Source organism: Patella vulgata, chromosome 2, assembly GCF_932274485.2.
Source record: "Patella vulgata chromosome 2, xgPatVulg1.2, whole genome shotgun sequence".
NCBI classification, from domain to species: domain Eukaryota; kingdom Metazoa; phylum Mollusca; class Gastropoda; family Patellidae; genus Patella; species Patella vulgata.
In genome coordinates this window covers 23,185,041-23,208,937 of record NC_065880.2, presented here as the reverse complement: position 1 = coordinate 23,208,937, position 23,897 = coordinate 23,185,041, and positions in this window count along the sequence as shown.

Genomic DNA, 23,897 nt, shown 5'->3' with positions numbered 1-23,897 from the left:
TCAAATGAAAACAAAGGAGACAGCAGTAAATGAAGTTGGCCATGTAGCGATAAGCGCACCCCAGATGAGGTTTATCTATATTAAATCAGCGTTACCAATCAGGCTGATGTGATCCTTGAGATGACCCTTTGACAAATACACATCTTCTAGCGTGGCGGAAGACGGGAGTTTTATGGGAACGGTTTGGGGAGATATCAGAAGAAATGATTACGTGTCCCGACATTAGATTAACAGTTTCATTTCTTGACATTCAACTCATTTTTCTTTTCTCATTTATTCTCATGTGTCAATCAACTGCCTCCAGATTCACCAATCTTATTGTGTTGAACAGTCAGCTACTGAACAAATTTTAGTTCGGAACAAAACATGGCAACATGTCTATTAAGGTTTTTTTTCTTTGGTAACATGTATACATGTGTTTGTTTCTTTGGTATGATGTATGTTGTGTTGTCTTTAATAGTAAGTGCAGGAGGACCGCACTACACGCAAAACAAAAATCTACAAGATAAACCTGCGGACAAGACAGAAAATAGACATTGCACAAAATAAACAAATATCAAATCAAGTGAATGGATCCGGGGGCCAGCCGTAAGCGTCCACTGCGCTGTACAGTCCCTGGCCTGTGGTGACAAAGACTTCACTCAAATTTGAAAACAATCAGGAATACAAAAAAGACGTAACAGAAATAATGCGATCAATTTTGACAGTGGTCGTCTCCTGAATGGCGATAGTCTTACAGTTGACGTCATGAGTTAGAACGTCAAACAACTTTAACAATAAGGGCGATAATCCGGATAAAATCTCGGAAAATGCTAAAATATTAAGTGTAGTGAGGAGGGGGGGGGGGGTAACATGTGTGTACTAAGGTTGCTCTTTTTTGTACCATGCCTCTTATAGTTGTTTTCTTTTGTAACATGTCTATTATGGTTGTTTAATATGGCAGCATGTCGATTATTGTTGATTTTGTGCTAACATGTCTATTATAACATTTCCTTTTATATCATGTATATTATGTTTGCTTTCCTTATGTTTTTACTTTGGTAAACATGTCTATTTGGTTAAAACATTGGTACATATGTACTTTCTGGGGGTTTTCATTGGTAAGATTTATGTTATGGTTTTATTTTTTGCCTTGGTATATAACACGTCTATTATGTTTTGTTTTCTTTTGTAACATGTCTAATATGTTTTTGCTTAGTAATATGTCTATTATGGTTGTTTTCTGTGGTAACATATCTACTATATTTGTTTCGTAGCATGTCTATTATGGTTGTTTTCTGTGGTATCATGTCTATTATGTTTTTCTTTTGGTAAAATGTCAATTATAGTTGTTTTCTGTGGTAAAATATCATTTTTCATTTGGTAACATGTCTATTATATTGTTTTTGTTTTGTAACATGTCTATAATATTGGGTTTTGATTTCGTTTGGTAACATGTCTGTAATATAAGGTTTTGATTTCGTTTGGTAACATGTCTATAATATAGGGTTTTGATTTCGTTTGGTAACATGTCTAAATAGGTTTACCGTCGTTTGGTAGCATGTCTATTATGTTTTTGCTTGGTAGTATGTTTATTATGGTTGTTTTATGTGGTATATTATGTTTTTCCTTTGATAGTCTTTTATGGTTGGGTTGTTTTGGCATTTAGGAATTCCTAAATGGGAAATTAAAACAGGTAACCACCCTTATGTTATTAATTGTCTTCCATAGAATCGCTTTCGTGTCCTTTTTGTGTATCCAATTCATTTACTAAATGCGACTGGCACAGGTTACCATGGGATTATAGATAGATTTATTCCTCTACTTATTTTGTCATACAAAGATTACAACACTTGATGATCTCCATAGACAATAGTTCAAATCCTGTGTTTGATGTTATCTTCCAAGGTTCAGCATTTAATGGAGGGTCGGTTAATTTAAGGGCAATAGGAGCTCGAAAACGATGAAAAAGCCCGGACTACAAATTACACGATTGGTGTTAAGGTATTATATGTGTCCTGTACTCAGCATGTCAAACTGTCAGATGACGTGAGATATAGACTGCAAAACAAATTAAAACACGTGTAAATTACACACAAATCTGTCGTGGAAGACAAGGAAGGTCGTAATTCTTTATTTTATAGATGTTTAGGAGCGGGTGTAAAGTACTTGTAACTAGCTGTTGGAGTCATAAACAGTCTTATATGGCGCTAATTTACAATCGCCTTCCCTCGTATACAAGAATCGCTTCCATTCTCATTGCTAAACAAGGCAGTTAAGGGCGCGAGAAAACAATAATGTCTAATCCACCGAGATTTCACCAATTTAATTTGAGCTGAACATAAAAATTCTTCTCGCTTACTGTCAGACTGATTAAGAACATAAAATATATCGTAATTCTCAAAACCGACGACTCTAGCATTACACAGTGGAGTCTTTAAAACAATTGACTTGATCCAAGGCCAAAACTTGTCTCCAGGCAACTCAGATGGGGTTTATAGAACAACTGTCTAGCTTAAAACACTTGGTAGTTAGAAGAACAGCGAAAAATTTAAAAGCCATTTGTCAAGTCAGTTTGATATTTTTCTAATAGTTTTGGGTTATTAATATTTCACTCGAGAGAATTAATAAAGCTTTGATTAACTTTCTGGTTCACTTTGACAAGTCTAAAAATCATAAAAAATAATTTGGGATAACATCTAAAAAACAGAGAGATGTTGTTGGTTAAAGTCAGGGAACCATTTCCAAGATAATTTTTTATAGTCTTAATAGTTTTTATAAAGACGATGTCCTACCCTTTCTCATTTTTGGTTAGTCATATAACTGACTAATAAATCAACCGATTCTTGTAACAAATGCAATTAATTTCTGTCTCCTATGCAGATAGGGAACCTTTCAATAAACAAAAAAAACAACAATTAATCCTTTCCTTGTTCGATTTTATTTTGTTTAATTTAATTGATTCAAGTCATTTGTTAATGGTTGCCAAATGTTATGCTCCTGATACGGGTGATTTATCATTGGTTTCTATTGTTGAAAATTTAATGACTCTTCTGGCAGTATTTGTCGTTATTGTTTACGATCTTATATTAAGGAGAAGGGGTCGAATGGATGTATTTTATGAATGCATATGCTCCGGGCAAACAAATTATAATGTGATATAAAATACGAAACTGATGTGATTTGGCAGTTTGCAATATGGTTTACAAGATCTGTCACAATGGTTCAGGCCTCAACGCAGTATTCCAACTAACCAGTATTGAATCATTGATATTGCATGTGACATATTGTTCATATTTTAGCCCAACTAATTATTTCACCTCAGTGATGTCGTCAGGGAAAGTAAACGGAAACGATCTAGTTAGATGGATTAGTGTTGTCATTCGCAGCGCCACTCATTTGTTCGATAACGCGGCTGTCAATTCGCGTCTAGCTCTAGGGCGGCGCTCTGTCCACTTCTATTAACGTTACTTGTCAAACACTGCTCACTAGATTAAAAGCTCTTTGTTGTCGCAATACGACAAATCCCCCTCGTTTATTCCCAGTATTATTAGACCTGTCATGTAATTAGTTAATAGAAACTTGACAAAGACCAATTGGTGTGATTAAAAGCAGTTTGATGAAGGGAGTCACCACATGGTTTATCGCATCGGGGGAAAAAAGAAAGCGCACTTTATTAACATAACAACCCTGTAATAATTGCGATATTTGACATCATTATCCTCATTTCAAACTGTAAATAAAGGCAAATTAAACACGGGGCCTCCTTTCTCAGGTATGTTATTTCCCCATGAACGGATCGTGGCCACGATAATGAACCATCATTTCACAGGTATTAATGGGCGTCCTCTCTCGAGACAAGGGATTACATAATGGTTTTATTTACAGATGCATACAGACTTCGAGTTTCTAAAATATAGAACTTGGCAAGATGTTCGTGGCTTTAACATACATTTGAGGAAGCGGACTAAATACAAAATATGCACATAAAACATTACAGCTTCAAAAGCATTATAAATAGATAGAAATAAAGTTGTGAGTATTTACAGAATACCTAAACAAAAGACATTTAAACGTCTCTGTAACTCTCGCTTGCTGGCGTTCAACCTCTGATACTGGGTATCAAACAATCACTAGAAGAGAGAGGTCATTCGGCTACTAAAGACATGTTTTACGGAACCCACAACAAGACTTTGTTTCCAGTAACGTCTGTTCTCTAAAGGCGATTCAATCATGAGTTATGAGAACAGTTTGATCTTAATTCGCTGTATTGATGATTTAAACAAACGAAGAGCAAAGTAAATTAACCAATAAATCCGAACCGAGACAAATTGTAAGCGACCTTAAATAATTTAAAAGAATTTAATAAAGGTAAAGTTATTGGATATCCTACGCAGCTTTGTGAAGACGTATAGGAAACCGTTGTGGTTCCAGTATCCAAGTTAAATCAAGGTTTGGAAATGGTACAACTTAGATTTGTTGGGTGTCTTTCCAGCATGATACATACATTTATTCCACATGCATATTATTTCTAGGTACATTTATACACACTTCATTGTATGACCTTATGTAAAATGATTAATATGATAAATTGCAACAAATAAAGATGAAAACCAAATAGGCCCTTTAATGTATTTACAGCATCCGAAAACGTGTAAAAACCATCGATGGAATTGCCAGTCGTTTAAGATAAAGTGATCTCCAAGGCGGACACAGAACGTATATATTCGACTTGTGAGCAGGTATTAAAGAAATGCTTTGTTTTTGTACATAATTTTATTATATCTTGTTTGAACAAATGCCAGAGAAAATAAATGGTAAAGTTGAATTTAATCTTCATTAATATTTCTATAACACGAACATTGCATAATGAATATGCAAATGAATGGTTTGGGCTCGTGGGGGCTCATCACCGCCAAGGACCGACCGGGACGGTTTGTTGACAATATCGCCCAAACAAAATACATCGCTCAAACAAAGTGACCGACAAGGAAAATACATATATGTTATAGATATGCATATTCTACACATCGAATGCAAAATTTATTAAAAAGGGATTGACAAAATTATAGATAAGTGAAATTGACAAAAATGCCGTTGTCTGTGATTATTAGCAAGACCGTTTTTGTCAACATTTTAAGCATCCAAAATTTAAAAAAAAAGTTTTGATGACTCTTTTAAGTTTTTGGATATTATGTGTAGAATTTTTCTATAACATGTTTTCCTCGTCGGTCACTTTTTGCAATACTTTGGATGCTATTGACAAAGAAACTCTGTTGCGGGTTCTTATCGGTGATGGGTAGGATCTGATCCTATGCTTTTAATGTTAGTAAATGATTCATCAAATGTAGGCTTCACAGATTTATATGAAGATATGCAATATATAAAATGTATTATAATAAAAAAATGTAGGTAATAGGTGTATATAAGGTGGGTATTTATAGCACATGTGATTGTTATATAAGTTGAAGGTATCTGTTATTGCCTGGAATTCACATCATCTAGACTTGTTACCGCTTGCTGTTTTGTTGATGGCGGTTGTCAGTCAGCATTAGAACGGTATTTATTCACGATCATCTCACCAAAGATATCCGAGGAAAAAAAGAAAGCAGGGGGTTTTCATTAAATTAGGCAAACTGATATGAGGCAAATGAAGATCAAAAGTCTTCGTTTTCTAAACCTGTCATTTTTGACAGCCGGTGACGTGTTCAACAGCTTCTTTCTGAAAACTCCGCACTACTCATGATCGTTTTAAAAAACTTCAGTATGTATTTTGCACCTTTTTTATATACACAATAATTTTACTTCTTCAACGGCCACTTTTTTTGGTAGATTCGTGCCAAATTATCAACATAATTATCTAATGATACTGACTTATATCTCGAAGGCTACGACTTTTGCAAATTTCACTTTTGTACAGCACTACTTTAATGTATATAAAGAGAGTCTCTGTAATGTAAATCGTCCATGTTGGAGAATGTCATTACCCCAACAACATGGCGTGAGGCTGTAGGCGTAATGAGAGAATTAAGAAGATAAAAATGCTGTAGCGCTGATGGAGCTACGTGTTCCTGAAAATTTGTTCGCCCACCCTAGTAGATACAGCTTTCAACCTTTTTCTCCTGTTCTCTATAAAACGAGCAATTAATTCTGCATTCCTGGAGACTCGTTAGTTTGACAGATGAAGTCACAGCACATTTCACCAACCATCCATCAATAATAGAATAGATAATCACCTTTGGCTCCTCACTGGCCCGCGGCCATTTTCTATTGAGCAGACCTATCAACATTGATCAGTGTTAAGCAGTGTTTTACGAGCTGTAAGTAATGTTGTGATTTAGAATTAATAGTCCAGTATGTCAAAGGGAATGTTCCTCAAATATAATCAGCTAGGCTTAGATAGTTCACAATCCACGCACGGGATGTTGTTTATAAAGATACTTTTTATTTTTACTTTATGTACTTATACGGTATTAGAAATAAGATTCCTTAATTAAAAGTGATGTATATAGACAGTTATCATCATTATTGTCTCTAATGATAATAATCACAACTTCAGCCACTTTTAAATCCTTGTATTAATGGATATTGTTGGGTAACGTCATGTTAATTAAAGGGCAGTTTGCTCCGGGCTATAAACACGTATTGAGATTAACACCCAGGGAGTTATTTGATGTTTTGAGACAACGAGTAAACCCTCCTCTCATCCCACCATAGTGCTGTAATAAGTGAAAATTAAACATGGTTGTCTTTGATTAACCTTCAGAATCAGACAATGATGGTTACATTTTATTTCTCCAGTGATCTTAAAAGAGTCTAATGTAGAACGCAAAATGGAAATGAAATGAAATGGGGTTTAACGTCCTACTGTTCTGCTCCTAACCTGGGCTAATGAAGACAGGCATACGCCATACAGTGTGCTATGAGGGAAATTTTGCCCGAGCAGCGGCGCTACGGCCTACTCTTATATCGAATTCCAACTGCCAAGGGATCTTTTACGTGCACGCCAATGTGTACACGGGACCTCGGTTTTTCGTCCCATCCGAACGACTAGACAGCTGTCCTTGTCAGGCCTTCCATCCTGCATCACTGACAAGGGAGAACCACGCCGGAAAATCTGGATGAACTTTCTCGGCCAATGCAGGGATCGAACACCCGACCTCCAGGCTAGCGAGCCAGCGTCTTACCCACTTAGCCACGTGATCACCACGCAAAATGGATTAGGCTGAAATGGTTTGGCGTCACTTGTCATAAAGTGGGTCTCGTAGTTCGGATAGGACAGAAAACCGAGCTCCAATGTACAAACTATCAGTGTACGTGACGGATTTCTTGGCAGGTGGAATTACACTGCATGGGTAAAATTCTCTCACAGGCACTGCACATGTTAATACACAAATATAAATTACTGTATGTTAAGACTCGGAATTATGTAAGTCAAGTGTCGACAGCGCGCATAAACCAATTACATTCAAGTTAAAAGTTCGTGTTTACCGTAGCTGCTAGTATTTCTTAAACAGGCATACTGCCCAGGTTCACTACATTCTTTTCTTTAAAGATACATTATACAAGAGCTAAATTTGCCTACTGCAGGTCTTTCTTCAGGCTTTAAGTTTTATATAAATCATTAATTAGACATTTATTAACCTCACAAGACCATAACCATTAACCAACTCTCGATGCCATGGGAAGCTCGATATTTCAACTAGACTAGAACGGTTCGGTCATTTAATGATTTAATTTTAAAATGGAGAAGCTAGGCTAAGACTCTAATATACTAGTACCGTATAAACAATCAATGCACATGTACTTCTTGCCAAAACTATAAACAGTGATAACTTGGCTCAGAATAAAGCAATTTGAATGAAATTTTCAATACACAGTATTCATTTTAAATTATCTATTTTTGAACTATTATAGCGAGAACGACCAGCTCTTTATCTAAATCTTACATAATGTATTTTTAAGCCATGAAGTAATTTCCACATAAAGAAAACAAATAATAAAAAAAAACTCCCACGCATTGCCAATCGTGCGCTATGTTTTGTTTTTTTAATCCAAAATTGTCATTGGTTGAATTGATCATGTAATGTTCATCCGAAACCAGATTTAAGACAAAACTATCTTTTGTCATTAAATTCAATCGGATATATTGTCATGTTTTGTATTATTAAAAACAAATGGTAGCCAAAATGTAAATCGAGAAAAATAATACACCGACTTTAAAATAAATCATGTCCAGAGATTGATTTCTACTTTCATGATATTTGCCATTACCAAGATATACATTTACAAAACACCATGAATAACAAATGATGTATATAGTTCTAACACAGTTTGGGATGTTTTGAGAAGAATTATGTAAGTTAGACACGGTACTCCATATAGATTAAGTCGTATGTATGCATGTGATTGAATCTTTAACGCTCACCAATCTTTATATTTAAAGACACGTGGAGGTCGGTAAAAGAATATTAGGGAAAATGGATGGCACATTAACTCCACAGTTCATTTCATTAACTACCATTTACATTACCTTTGGTGCCGACAGACGGTAAATTAAAACTTGATTAATATTATGTCTAGAAATAATGAGACATTACCCGGGACTACTTTCAACACTCATTTATCACCCATCAAATACCGCCAACAGCCACGAGGCAAAACTGCTAATCTGGTAGGCTTCAAACCCTCAACAAACATTTACTATGACATGTAATTGGGACTGACTCACACGTGCATTTACTTATGCATGTTCCTCGGCATGTGCGTAATTTATAATCGGAATGGATCGGCGGCAAAGTTCCAGGATGTACAACGCCTGATGTAAATTATATAGTTCCTCTTATCATATCATAGACCATTAAACACACCATATCAATTACCACCCTCTCTTTTATGTACTTGATCGATGCCAATTCTTACGTGTATACATAGTGTGTCAGCATGTTTCGTCAATAGCCTAACTATTATACAGGGTAGAGGGAAAGACCGAACTTGGCACGGGGGTCACAGTGATGCAACGTTCTCAGATTTAAAAAAAAAATCATAATAGTTGTCTTTTCTCATTATTATAGTGTTTGAATTCCAATTAGTGTGTGTGTGTGTCCGTGAGTAAAACGCTGGCTGTCTCAAGTTGTTGGCCGAAAAAGTTCCTCGGGGTTTCCTGCGTGGTTCCCCCCCCCCCTTGTCAGTGGCGAAGGACAGGTGACCTGGCAAGGGACAACGTATAGTCGTTCGGATGAAATGAAAAACCGAAGTCAGGTGTACACATTGGCGTGTACGTAAAAAATCCCAAGTCAGTTTGATAAAGAGTAGGCCGTAGCGCCCCTGTCCCGGGCAAAATTTCCCTCACAGCACAATATATGGTGTATCAGACACTGTATGCCCTTCTTCATTAGATCAGTCGGAGCGAGCAACAGGCCATGGGCTATTTCACTCCATTTCATTTATACTCCCTCCACAGCCATCCAAAGTAAAATCCCGACGTCGTCAATTCGATAGTCTAACTTCATTAACATTTCAACGTCTCATATGTTTCAAAATATCAAAGGTGCTATTTGGACATCAAATATATTTCAGGTAAACAAGGATTGATTATGAAAGAGCTACCAAAAGTATTGTACTAGTGTTCATGTACGTACAATATCGTAGTTATTTCCCTTGAACAAATGATAATTGAAGACGTAAAATACAAGATTATGCTGATAGTACATAGACTGGGAAAGGTATTGTACAGTGAAATTTCAGGAAGAACCATAACGAATATAGAGGCTGCTGTTCAAATTACGGTGTACCGCCATATTTTGTCTTCTTTTTATAATAGCTTTACAGGTAAAGACTGGTTTCTAACTATAGTGGGAGCTACGGTGGCTCAGGGAGTAAGACGTTGGCTCGCTAACCTGGAGGTTCCGTGCTCTATTCCGTTATTGACCGAGACAGTTCATCGAGATTTTCCGGCGTGATTCACCCATGCCAGTGGTGCAGGATGGAGGGCCCGACACGGAGCAACATGTTTTCGTTCGGCTGGCGTGCACGGAAAAGAAGTCTTTACAGTTGGAATTCGATATAAGAGTAGGCCGTAGTGCTGCTGTCCGGGTAAAATGTTCCTCATAGCACATGTATTTCGCATGCCCAGTCTATGTAGAACAATAGCACGTTAAACCCCATTTCATGTCTAATTATACCCTTGTCTATGGTTGAATATACTCCAACCATCGCGCCTACGGTGGTACGGTGAGTGGGTGTGCCTTTGCAGGGGTGTGGGGGTGAGGGCACGGTGGGACGGTGAGTGAGTGTACGTGTGTAGGGGTAGGGTGGGTAGACACGGTGGTACGGGGAGCGTGTGTGTGTGGGGGTGTGTGTGTGTGTGTGTAAGGGTAGGGTGGGGAGGTACGGTAGTGCGGGGAGTGAGGCGCTGGTTCATTAACCAGGAGGTCGACAGGTTGAATCGCGATATTGGCCCAGAAATTCTCCATTCTAGTGATGCATGGCCGAGTGGGATAAAAACCGATGTCCCGTTAAAGTGGCGTTAGATAGCTGGATATTGAAATCTGCGTAGGCCGTAGCACCGCTGTCGGGGCAAAATTTCCAACACAACATGGTATGCCAGTCTTCTTAAGCCATTTCATTCCATGTCCTAACTGTGGGCTACGTTTGAAGTCAGACCGTGTTATTACGTCATCTCAGTGTTGGTTTTAGTTACTCCAACAATGGCAAGAAAGGTCATCATATTATTATTACATTTATATTAGTAAAAGAAAACCAAAAAAACCCGGAGTATTGTGGTGACGATATGTTAAACGAATTAAATATGGAAAATTTTCAAATGGTGTACCTAATTGTCGTTATTTTTGTGGTGATCACATACATCAGAATACGACATTCTCCATAACAAATTACCAAAAATTATTTTTGTGGAATTCTCGTTATATTAAAGGGAATGGAAGCTTATAATTAACCGATTTCCTACCGTGACCTCATTTGACCCAATTCTGGCCGGTTCGTTTCAAAATGGATTAAGAACCCTGGTTAAACCCCATATCAAGACCAAACTTAGATATAATTGTTCCGTTATAAATGAAAAAGAGGAGAGAAGAGAGGGGGTGGGGGGCATTCTAACAATTCTCATTTGAAACTGAAACAATCGAAACTGTTAATGAGTCTGAGGTCTCCCCTTCCCTCACTAAACAAAGTTAAGAAACTATTTAAAGCTATGTGGAGTGTTATTTGAATGTATACAGTCTGTTCATAATGTACAGCTACATCAGAAAACTATTTAAACTTTGATATTTAGCTTAAGCCTTATGACAATTGATAATCATTGGTGGTATTGTATTTGTGTTGTGATTTATGACTACATTATAAACAGATTATTAAAGTTATTTATAATATTCACATATCTAATTATCCAATTATTAACTGACTGATTATACTGTCGCGTATTAGAGGTTGAAACACAAGTAAGCTCAAAAGAAATCTCCCTTAGCCCCATACAACGTTACTCGTCCATCATCATTATATAAGATTATTGTTTTTAACTGTATGACCGTTCTGACGGCCATATAATACAGAGATTTATCGCCTGAGTCATATACTCTGGCATTCAACATAATTATTTCATATAAAAATCTGTTTTATGACAGTAGCATTTAATAAATAGCCGATCCATTATGCAGCTTTTTTATTATTGGATGAAAAGTTTCTAATAAATAAAGCGATACGCATTAATAATACCAAGCACAATGTCAGAATCATGTCGCCTGTGACCCACAGTTCAATTCGTCTTTTTTATTTTCGCTGCTCCAACTTCCAGAATCGTTAATCTGAAAATAAACAGAGATTGTCTTGTCAACAAACGGTTAGATTGGCGATCTTTACAAGACAGCACAACCCAAAACAATCAAATCTGAATAAGACTTGACATTCGAACTGAATAAATACGAGAATAATTAAACTTCCGCCATCTTGTTAAAATGTCGATAGGTAGCCTGATCATAAGTATATTAAATATTAAACATACATTATGCAAGAGGTAAATCTGCCTATTGCAGGTCTTTCTTTAGCCCTGAAATGTTATCTAAATTATTAATTTGACATTAATTAACTTATCCAGACCATAATCAACTCTCGATGTCATCGCTAACCTGCTGTATTTACTTGATTAGGATCCGATCTGCTGCTCTACACTCATTCATGATTAAATCAAGAAATGGATATTCGAGACTATGTATTTTATTGTAGCGACTTTAGTAATGATGACCGAGGCTAGGTCCCAAAATTCAGTCGCTAAATTCTCGGTTTGGAGTGGATCAATATTTTCAGCAAATTCCCTTTAGACTATCTAGTTTTTAACTATTATAGTGAGAACTGCCAGCCCTTTATCTAATCTCCCATAATGCATGTTTAATGTTCGGAAAACCAGGTCATTTTTGACTAACATTCAATTTATAAAATACATAATATCACTTCCCATTGGAGGAGTTCCCATGGCTAACAAACTATGCGTATTACTTTTGTATTTAAACTACTGGCTGATTGATGACTGTTGCTTGTCATTTGCTCAGCCAGCAGCTTCGGCTTCTGAAATCAAAGTACAAAATGCGTGTCAAGCACGCGACAGGTTATGCTTACGCTTTCCAGATGCTATTTTTCATTTGGGGACTAACAAACGTTTGTTTTCCCTTTGTATGGTAAGTTCATGTGTATGTATGGTCATGTAAAGGCCTGCCCCCCTTTCCAATTGCAACTACCAAGGGATCTAGACATTTTCCTTGTCATGGTCTCAAACGTTACCAGAATTGTAAAGTTCATTTCCGAACCAGGGACAGCACGTAATGCATGTACAGCACGTAACATTTGAGCGAATGAAAGTACGTATACAATGTAATACGTCAAGATGTATCATTTATTTCCGTTAAAGCTAGATTCGTGTCGGTTTACTATTAACCCCTCGCCCCCAACCCCCAATCAGATAGAAGATCCCTTTATATCGTTTAGTAGAGCCCACCTTTCTGGAACACCTGTTATCACTTTTCTTAATTTCATTTATTTGAGAAGTTCCTAATAGTTAACAATTTCTGTAATTTTATATTTCATTTATCAAACTCTTTATTAAAGTCTATGATCTAAAATGATATAGAAGTTAACTGATCTAATATACATAAATTGCTGCAAGGGGGGTGGGGGGGGTGAATCGATCTGAATTTAAATGTTTTTGTTAACTCAACCATAATAAAATCATTTATCATATATTCCCAGCGTGTATAATCTTCCAGCAATAAAATTCCACACAAACAATTTACCCAAAACTCGGTTCAGGAAACCTGGAAATTCTTGCTTTCAATACGGTGATTTATGGCATGTCCAAAACGCATCGTAAATATAATGTACTGCCTGTAGGTCCGTTGACTCAAACCGTTAACGAGCTTTCCTCTCCTAAAGCCCGGCTATCCAATTTGTGGTGATATTATGTTTCCTACACATATTAATGGGTTATAATTTGTAAACTGGGCAGCGAGTCATTAGTTTAGGATGAGTAGGATGATCTATGCCCGTAGTTTAATAAAGGTAGTCACCACACGCTGTATAAATCAACATTTATTGGCTATTCTCCACACTTAATCAATCTGGAAGCTACTTATAATAGTGTGTTTGGTATTCTAAATGACGGACCATATGGTAAAAGGTGGACTATATAGTAACTCCAACTGTCGACCTAGTTCTTATGAGGGTTTTTTTATTACCCGTGCATAATTGTGTTAAAATCGCCCTGTACTCAGTAAACCCTGAATATATAGAGAGAGAAATGGGGTTTAACGTCCACTCGACACAAACTAGGTCATTTCGGGACTAACATATGGTTTAATTTTATTTCAATAATTGGCTTGCGCGTAGGGGTCTTTAGCAGTGGGAGGAAACCGGAGGACCCGGAGAAAACCCACGCGGTTGGACAGGCGACCCTACTCCTTGTCACGTACAACCGGAGATTCGAAACCACGCCAGTCGACTCAATGACAGACTTTATGATACAGCGCGCGCACGCTAACCATTCAGCCATTCAACCCCCCTCCCTGAATATAAACAACCCTAATCAAATCTGATCCCATTTTAAAATAAAAATATAAACTGCTTACACTCTGCAATGCATGCCGCCATATTGAATCGATCGGTATTTACACAGCTTTATCAAATGTTCAAGTATTTAAACTTTTGTCAAGTAAGTATGAAATCATTTAAATTTTGGATCAGTAGAATATGCATATCTATAGCATATCTGACCTTTGTCTGCCACTTTTTGCAATACTTTTTGCTCTACTGACAAAGAATCCGCTCTTGTAGGTTGTGGGAGTGGGGGGGTTGGATGATCGAATGGTTAGCACGTGCGCGCTGTATCATAAGGCCTGTCAATGAGTCAACTGGCATGGTTTCAATTACCCGGTTGTACGTGACAAGGAGAAGGGTCGCCTGTCCAACCTCGTGGGTTTTCTCCTGGTCTTCCGGTTTCCTCCCACTGCAAAAGACCTCTACGCGCAAGCCAATTATTGAAATAAAATTGAACCATGTGTTAGTCCCGAAATGACCTAGTTTGTGTCGAGTGGACGTTTACCTCCTCTCTCTCTCTCTCTCTCTCTCTCTCTCTCTGTTGTTAGTGATTAATAGAACCCCCATTTTAGTATTATAATACACGACAAACACAAGTATTTTACACCTGATGCTATCAATCTCTTGTGTGATTTATACTGAAAACCACGGGGTACAAGATCCACCTAGGCTTGTTTATTCGCTAATCCTTATTTAGATAAGTCATAAATATTGTTAAAGTACACAGACGTTTCTCATCTAATAATAAATAAATATTAATATTAAAACCACCCTGTATAATACTGAAGAACTAATACACAAATTATTACTAAATAACAACTATTAGGATACAATATTTTGAAATATTACTCATAACAACCAACGCACAGAACACCATTTTGTAATAATATCAATATTGACCGATGGACAAATGAAATGAAATGGGCTTTAATGTCCTACGGTGTGTGGTATGCCATCATAAAGGAAGTTTTGTCTGGGAAGAGGCGTTACCACCTACAGTTCATCGAATTCCAACTGCTAAGAGTTCTTTTACGTGCACCTCGGTTTTAGTCCTTCCCGAACGATAGGATGAGTTTCCCTTGTCACATCGTCAGTTGTACACGACATAAGAGGGTAACCAGGATCAAAAAATTCCGAGGAACTTGCTCGACCAACAAATTTAACAACCAATACCAAAAAACAAAGTCTTGATCTAACAACCAATTCAAAGCAGCTAGCAATACAAACATTAACCAACAATCACTGTTATACACCAAACAAATCATAAAGTGACAACCATAGTTTAACAATACTGCTCACAACCAATACGAAAAAGTCAATAAAATCGAATAGTCGATATAACAATACTCATAACGACTTTCACACAAACTATTACTCAGTAATAACAATACAAAACAAATTCCTTAGCCATCTTAACTCCTCAAATGAGAATATGTATCCAGTGTATTAGAAAACGTAAGCATGCCATGTCTCTTGCACGACTCATGCCCCTATTTATTAGCGAGCTGTAGCAACAGTTTAGATCTACTTGGTAGACCTTCTGGTTGGTACAGAAAAGTACGAAGTTTCATTTCATTTGCACTGGGAAACAGATAACCTCAGGGCCAAAAAACATCAGCAGTGTCATTATCACAGTTGATTAAATGCAGCAGTACTAAAAAAATTCTCAGCCATGTCAACGCCCAATACACAAATCAAATACCAAAAAACTATAGCCAGGATGAGGTCTAAAGTAGGACGTTGAACTTTATTTCATCTCATTTGCATAGTAATACATATAGCATCCAATACACAAAATAACAATACTAACAGCAACTAATACACAATACTTCAGCTTGAAACAGTATAAATAACAAGTAATAAACAATATTTCATCTTGCTACAATACTAATAACAACTAATATACATCATTTCATCTTATTACATATAACAACTACAAATAATGCACATTACTTTATCTTCTAATATTACGAACAACAGCTGATCAAGAGCAGTATAAATAACAACTAATGTCGTGAAACAATATAAATAACAACTAATACACAACTCTACGTTCTTAGTAACTAACTCTCCCTTAAGAAACAATTTTTACACCAGTTCATACATAACATTTTAATAATACTATGTACGTTATTGCATAAAAAAAACTTACAAGGTTATGTGCATATACAAATGAGAATAATACAAATATACATGAAAAAAGAACAAAGGATAAATACATGTACATAATTATACAAAGATATACAACTTTACATAAAATATAACAATTATTGTTAATGTATTCTGGTGTTTTTAACATTTGCGCAATAGTAGCAGCATATTTTACATTAATAACTTTCTGTGTTTCGCGTAAAATAAGTCATCAACGACAACAGAAAACTAATTTGTCATATTGCCATTCATTAAAATCGTTCTTCTTTGTAACAGATTTCAATTTCCAGTTTTATCGAGTATTCTCTGAGCTTGCTGGCTGTTATTGGCTTGACTTACAGATTTCGACAAGTAACATTTTGTTATTAATGAGATCGAGTGACGAATGAAGATTGATACTAATTTCTCCAGTCTCTTGATATTTGATCTATATAAATTTCATCTAGAAGTCTGGATTAACTAGACGCTCACCCTTTTTGTTCTTTTTTCATTTGCAAGGAATAAGGAGTTTTGTTAATTCAAAATAGATTTAGCGTCAAGTTACAATATATTTGCAAGATAAATCACACAAGCTAAAGAGATTTTAATGCATAAAATTGAAATTGAATAAACTGTTTTACAGGGAGAGAAACAGAATATAACAGCACTCAAAAACGTATTTGCAAGATCCAGAAAAGATTTTAACACATCCAAGTAAACAAAAAATACATTAACCCTTAAATTGTTTAAGTGTCATTTCGAAATAATGCTTTGATTGATCAATTTTAATATTCTCTCTTGCCTATTTGTTATGGTATTCTCATCGGACGTCATTTTCGGACTACACCGAATGCAAATATAACATCTAATATGGTGTGATCCTCATTTTAAATCAAAGTCGGTCATGGATTTCAGAAAGCATTGTTGGGCCGACAGGTAACGTCGTAGGCAAACTGGACAACAGATCGGCTAATATTTCTGTTAACCCTTGTGCGTATACAAGGGTATTTCGGGACCCCACGGCCCGTTTGTGAGGATATGGTTCATAATTGTCTAGCGAGAATTTTATACATTGTCAGCTACTTAATGTCAAGTATACTGCGGCAAAAAGAATGGAAGTGCGGCAGTGGCAACATTCATCATTTGACAAGAAACTACAAGTATTACATTATCGGAAACAATGGGTCTTGTGGACACCCCTCCCCTTTTCCTTTCAACATTTGGCTAGTTACAAGTGTCTAATCGGTTCTGTGCTCGGTGCTGGCTTTGTATTTGGAATCTTTCTTTATACTGATGATATTGTCATTCTAGTAATCTAGATCTGAAAGCAAATCTAGGTACTCTACCAACCCCATCAAAAGACGATTCTATATCGTCACTGTTAATATCTCAAATATTTTTTGTACTCTGATTATTATTCAGTCTTTATATGAAGCTGTATTTATGCCTGGGTTCTTAGAATACCCCTTGTTGCCGACAATGTTTTTGGTGTGACGTGTCCGCACACGGGTTAATATTTTGTATTTTCAGTAAAGAGATTTCCGGTATTTCTGAAATTACCTAAAAAAACACCATTCCCTTACATACATCAATTTTTTTTTTTGCGATACAGCAGAACTCGTTAAATGACAGTCTATTTCAACCTGTCAATACTTCCAAAAGGAATATTTTATGCTCAACTAATTAAACGTTCCCTCACTTTCTAATGTTCAAGATAAATCACAAGATAAATAACAAGAATCTGACAGTAACAACCAGGAGTGAAACATAAATGCCAATGGTTTTGTGAGTGTCTAGTTAACCGAGTCAACTCTTTATTCAAGTATCAAACACTATCAATTTATCATTTTGTCCATAAACAATAGTCCCAGGGAGCGATCAGTTTACACTGATCAATACGACAATAAATCATACCACAGCCATCACACAGGGAGTAGTCATTACCAATAGATTTATTCCTGTAGTAAGACAGATAGCACTAAGGGGGATAACTCAGATTTGTGCCAAAAATCTATTACGTCTCTTGAAGAAAAAAAGGAATCACAGGGGATTTTGAAAAGATTTAAGTTTACAAGAACTCAGAACATGATAGGTATAATTTTTATATACCTGAAGGAAACAATGATTTATATTGTAATTTAAGACTATTATCAGCGTGAAGCAGACGACCAGATTGTTTTATGGATAAATCAGATTCTAGAATGATCTATAGGTTTTTTTTAATGATTCTATATATAAGTGTTTGGTAGCATTATAAATTGGGGTGTGTATATAAGTTAGTGTCGGTGGCGCGGTTTGACGGCATAAAGGCTTGATGGATGTTAGGGGTTGCAGAACCTGAAATGCCCGAGAAAGGTCGGGTTACAGACGACGGCACCTGGTCGTCTCCGAGAGGGGACGGGGCGGAGTTTACCGTGTAGAACCCCCCCCCCCCAAACACACACATGGAAATTTGACGCCCGCACACGCGTTTGCCTATACAGCACCTTCAAACTTATGAGGCTGACTAGAATTCAAATCAACCAATCACTCGTTTAACGTCAATGGAGAATTAAGCCCATGAATTAAGCAACTTCAAGGTTTCCAATCGGTTGCAACCGAAATCCCACTCTATTTCGACCTGAATTTCAACCATCCAATCAGATTGTTGCCGCTGCATTCACAAATAATAATAGTAGATTGGCTCCAGACTATGTTTTAATCCATAGTCAATTTAGTACAAATTCGTGGTATTCACAAGACAAGTAAAATTTGTATTTTATTAGATTTAGGGCACTTTATTTTTGCCAACTAGATGAAATAATAACTTTTATTTTCACTTTTCCCGTATGCTCGAAAAGTCAGATTTCCCGACTGTCAGTGGGCAGCTGCTGCGTCCCCTCCCCCCCCCCCCATCCCCCCCCCCCCCCCCCCGGCTCGGATACATGGGACACGGCATGAAAATCATCAGTGGCGTAGCTATTTGTTTGCCTATTTTCATCACGAACCTATTTCTTTAACAGTCAATGATTAATTAATCATGTTGCTAGAGGACTTTTCAACAACCCGATGGTTTATATTACGTGTTCAAATGTTTATCTTATTTATTTACATATGTTTATGTTTTATTTATTATTATTATATGGTATACTCAGATCTTTTGTGTAGTGTCTTGTTTCATATGTATATCATAATTTTACAAGTCAAGACCAAAGGCGCTTTTATTATCACGGTGGGAACATCAACATAGCACGTTAAACCACATTTCATTAATTCATACCGAACCAGATATGGAGTCAAATAGCGACACCGGTTTCCAGATTGGAAGAATAAAATATCAGATAGTTAATTATGCATAATTAATTCTTTTGCTTAGAATAGTTTCATAATATCTTGGGCCTTTAACAATGCATAAGACTTCAAAGATTCTGTATCAAGCTATAAACGGTTTACCTGACAAATTGACCATCCCCTACCTAGTGAAGGTGAGAATTATCCATGTTGACTTGTTACAATGGATTAAATATTCCTGTTATCTTACCGAGGATTTAACGCCGACGTGTGTATCCAAGGTAACCAGAACTCGGCTCTTAATGACAGCTTAAAGGAATATATGTTACATTTATCGCCTGGAGAAGAATCCGGGGTAAAAATGGTGCGGAACATGATCAAAGGTCTCCTGACAATTGTCTGACATATGAACAGACAGAAAAGAATGATGGATGGTTGCTTCGCATTATTAACTAGCAAGGAATCATTAGTTCTCACCGCTCAACCCAGGTCTGCTGCTCTCTGACCTGATTAAAACGTATACATCAATGTCAGATTGTCCACTTGTTTTAGGTAAAATGTCTGCTTACGTCATGTTTATTTTATGATTACTTTTTTCTAATTTAAAGTAAAACGGGTCGTGGGGTTTTTTTTATTATCGGTATTACATTATTCTGTGAAAACACCGGATGTGAGTTGCGCCATCAAAAATAAAAATACCAAACATTGGATTAGAAAAAGTTTAATGGCTAACAATAATTCTGCAAGATTCCATTTCAAAGCAGATTTTATCTCTGCTGGAAAACGGGTGTAGTATTTTGGACACATCATCAAGTTTCGTTTATCCAATACAATATCTCATATTGGAACCCGGTCAATTTCAAACTTGTTGATTTCTAAAAAGAAATAGATTACTTATGCGGTTACAACTGCCGTTTTGGTGTTCTAGGCTCATTTGGACCGTCTGTTATATTTTAGAGGGTTATTGCCAGATTCCTCAAACGTGTTTAACGATGAAATTTACCACTGAGGCAGAAGTTGACGTTGGCAGCACTTATAGGTAGGGTTTTCACCCGACCGAAAACCATACATCATGAGTCAGTTATTGCTGCAGAGTTAACGTATTAGGGCTGTTAAAAACCACTTTGACCAAAGCATGCGTATGAACGGCGTATTATGTATAAATACAAATCCAATTATCAAGGAATTTTGTTTTGGGGGAATTAGTATCATCTAGCTTATACCAATTTAAGTTTTTGCGATAACTATTGAGAGTGTTAAACAAATTTACAGGGTAAGAAAATATATACATATAATCATTATTTCCACTGTATTCCACCGTAGAAAGCCTTAAAACCAGTAGCAAAATACACCAAATTCAAATTAGGCAATATCACTTTAAATAAAACTAAATGCACTGTGACTAAGAAGAATTCTGTGTTACATACAAACTGTTGTGTAATTACATTTTTAAATCTTCTTTTATGCCTTTGGGGTTCATTTTTTACGGCATTAAACTTTTAAATAAATTTGGCTGGAAGTATTATTTTGCAATTATGCCTTTTTGTCATTTTTAATAACGATGGTTCATTGCACAAAGATTATTCTTTTTATGGTATTTCTGTCACACACGATCACATTCGACAAAAGGATAGCCTCAAGTTAGTATCGCGTTACATTTCCAGAAAGGCTGTTTTGGAAAGGTAATTTAGGTGGTTTCCTGTTTTCATCATGGCGGTCTTTTGTCTAGGATGAATTGGATGGCGGGATTAAAAACATCACACGCAAAGTCTACTTCTGTCAAATCTGCTCATTAATTTATAACGAATCCTTCCCGTGTCGTCTACTTGATCAAGAAAACTGTCAGTAACATACAACACATTGATAAATGGTCAATAAATATTAAACAAAATGTGACAGCAAAATGGATGAAAATAACAAATAATTTATTAGGCTGTAATTGACTCGTCCCAATATCTGGCTGATCACAAACCGAATCAGGAAAAGCCGAACATTAAAACACTGGGCTATTCAATATTACAATACCGACTATCATGCAATCTTACCATTAATCTTACATGGCGCCACATGTAATAAGAATTTATGATAGAGAAATAGACGAAGATAGCCTGTCATGATGTAATCACAATATCTCTCTTATTTTCTGAATAAATATTAATTTTTAAATGAAAATTTGGATAATGTGGCTATCATAATTCACACTTTACCAAAAAAATGAAACAAAATCAGAATGTGTCATGTCTGACAACATCCTTGTAAAAATTAAAACAAACAAGAAAGATAACTCTAAAAATTCGCCATGCTTGTTTCCCGATAATGACCTTTCCTTAGAAATAGTTTACGAGTTGTGACATTCTTCACATAATGGATCTCAAGTGCATTCGTGCTTTGAAACTAAAAATCAGGAGATCTTTATTTATCAAATTTTGTATTTATATTTACTTTTCAAATAGTATACTAAATTTTTTTTCAATTACTACATTTATATAACAAGTTACCTCTTAGGAAATCCCCTAATTAAATCCGGATTGAAATAAATACCAAAATCACAAGAGATGCATGAATAGTGGATGTACGACTTAATACAAATTTTATCATGCTGGATGAGTTATAAATATAAAAACATTTTTTGATAAACAAGCCAAATTGCGATTCGTAATCCATAGTTTGCAGACAATATCAACAGGACATATTTATCACCGACAGTAAAGATTTATTAGAAAGACAATCCTTTTAGTTTATAACAAACGAAAATGCCAAGTTGGATTGAAGATAAGAAAGCAATTTTGATTATTCAAAATGTTTCGTTTCGGGTAATGTGGATTCCTTATGTTGGGTTCAAAATGGCTATAACTCAATAAGACGTCTTGAAACACATTTCTGTTATCTAGATAACCAGAAGCGTTGATAGAAACTGACAGCAGACTGTCAAAACTCTGACAAAAAAGAAACAAATTTTAAAGATAAAAGACAAGTAAGAATAGATTTTATCAAGATCGGCTGGATGAAAATAAGACTTGGTGATAAAATAAAGCAAAATGATTTACAAGATGGCTATGTAGTAAATAAAGATTACCTATTCTCTTCTTCATGTCTACAAAAACAAGAGTGGAATGTCTAAACGGAATGACAGAACATTAGATCAGACATTTTATGTAAAAGTAGTTCCATTACGCACATCATAAATCTTGAGGGAGAACTTCAAGTTATGTATGTATATATATAGGTGAATAATAAACAAAACGCACAAGATGCTTAACGAAATCGACTATCAGTGGTCTTTCTTCAAGCGTACAATCTTGCTTCCAATCTTTTCTGATTTATTACTTAAATTACATGAACATAATCGTCAATTTCAAATTATCATCATGCAAATCCATACTGAATTCTGTAATTACTTGGATGACGGGTGAGATAAGATAAATAAAAGTATGTATATGTTGCCATCTGTAAAAGTTCAAGGAAACACATCTACGTGTCTGGATACCGTTAGTATCATAACAGAATCTATCGACAAATATATATATATTCCAACAAAATAAGATAACATCGTGCAAAAAATTTATAACAGAAAGAACAGTTTTGTACTATACACATATACAAGAGTGAAATCATATATCATTGAAATATGGAAAACAATTTTTCTTTGTGGTTTGTAAATCAAGAAATTCTTTATTATGGTCAAAGAATGTATCTACATCTACTTTTACATTTTGCGGCAAACGTGTTTTAAACCCTCTGCGATTACATTTTAAAGGGCGTCTGGCTCTATTTTTTAAACCTTGATATAGACAAAAATCGTTCTAAAAGCACATATTATTAATGTACAGTGTAATATGAATGTATGTAAAGGGATTTATTTATTCAATTTTTGAAAAAAATATATTGTAATTTCTAATCAATTATGTTCGGTGAAATACGTGAACGGCAGTCGTTTATGCCTGCTTAGTGCATTCTACACGTTTTTAAAATTATTATTTTGTCGTTTGTGAACCAGCCTTTATACTTTCATATTGTGTTGAAGGATATGTTTTTATTTGTTCATTACAAAATGTTACCCGAAACCATGGGTACACGACTCGTGTACTAATTATAAAATGCTGTGTCTTAAATATTGGATATTAGGATCCTATAGTTTCACGGCAAGATAACAACATCAATATTGATTGAAATTGATCAATATTGAATTCAAATTCGTGTTTAAATTTCGAATATTTTGGAAAATACTGAGAATTAGCTCTTCAAGTCTTGACTATGTTGGATCCAGATTTCAAGCGTATTACTGATTTTATTTGCTTTAATTAATCTACATACACATCGTGTATGTTGGTGGGTATTTTATCTGGATATGAATCTTTGATGTCCACTTCCGATTTAAACCCCAATTCCCTCTGTATACCCCCCACCGAACGATAAGT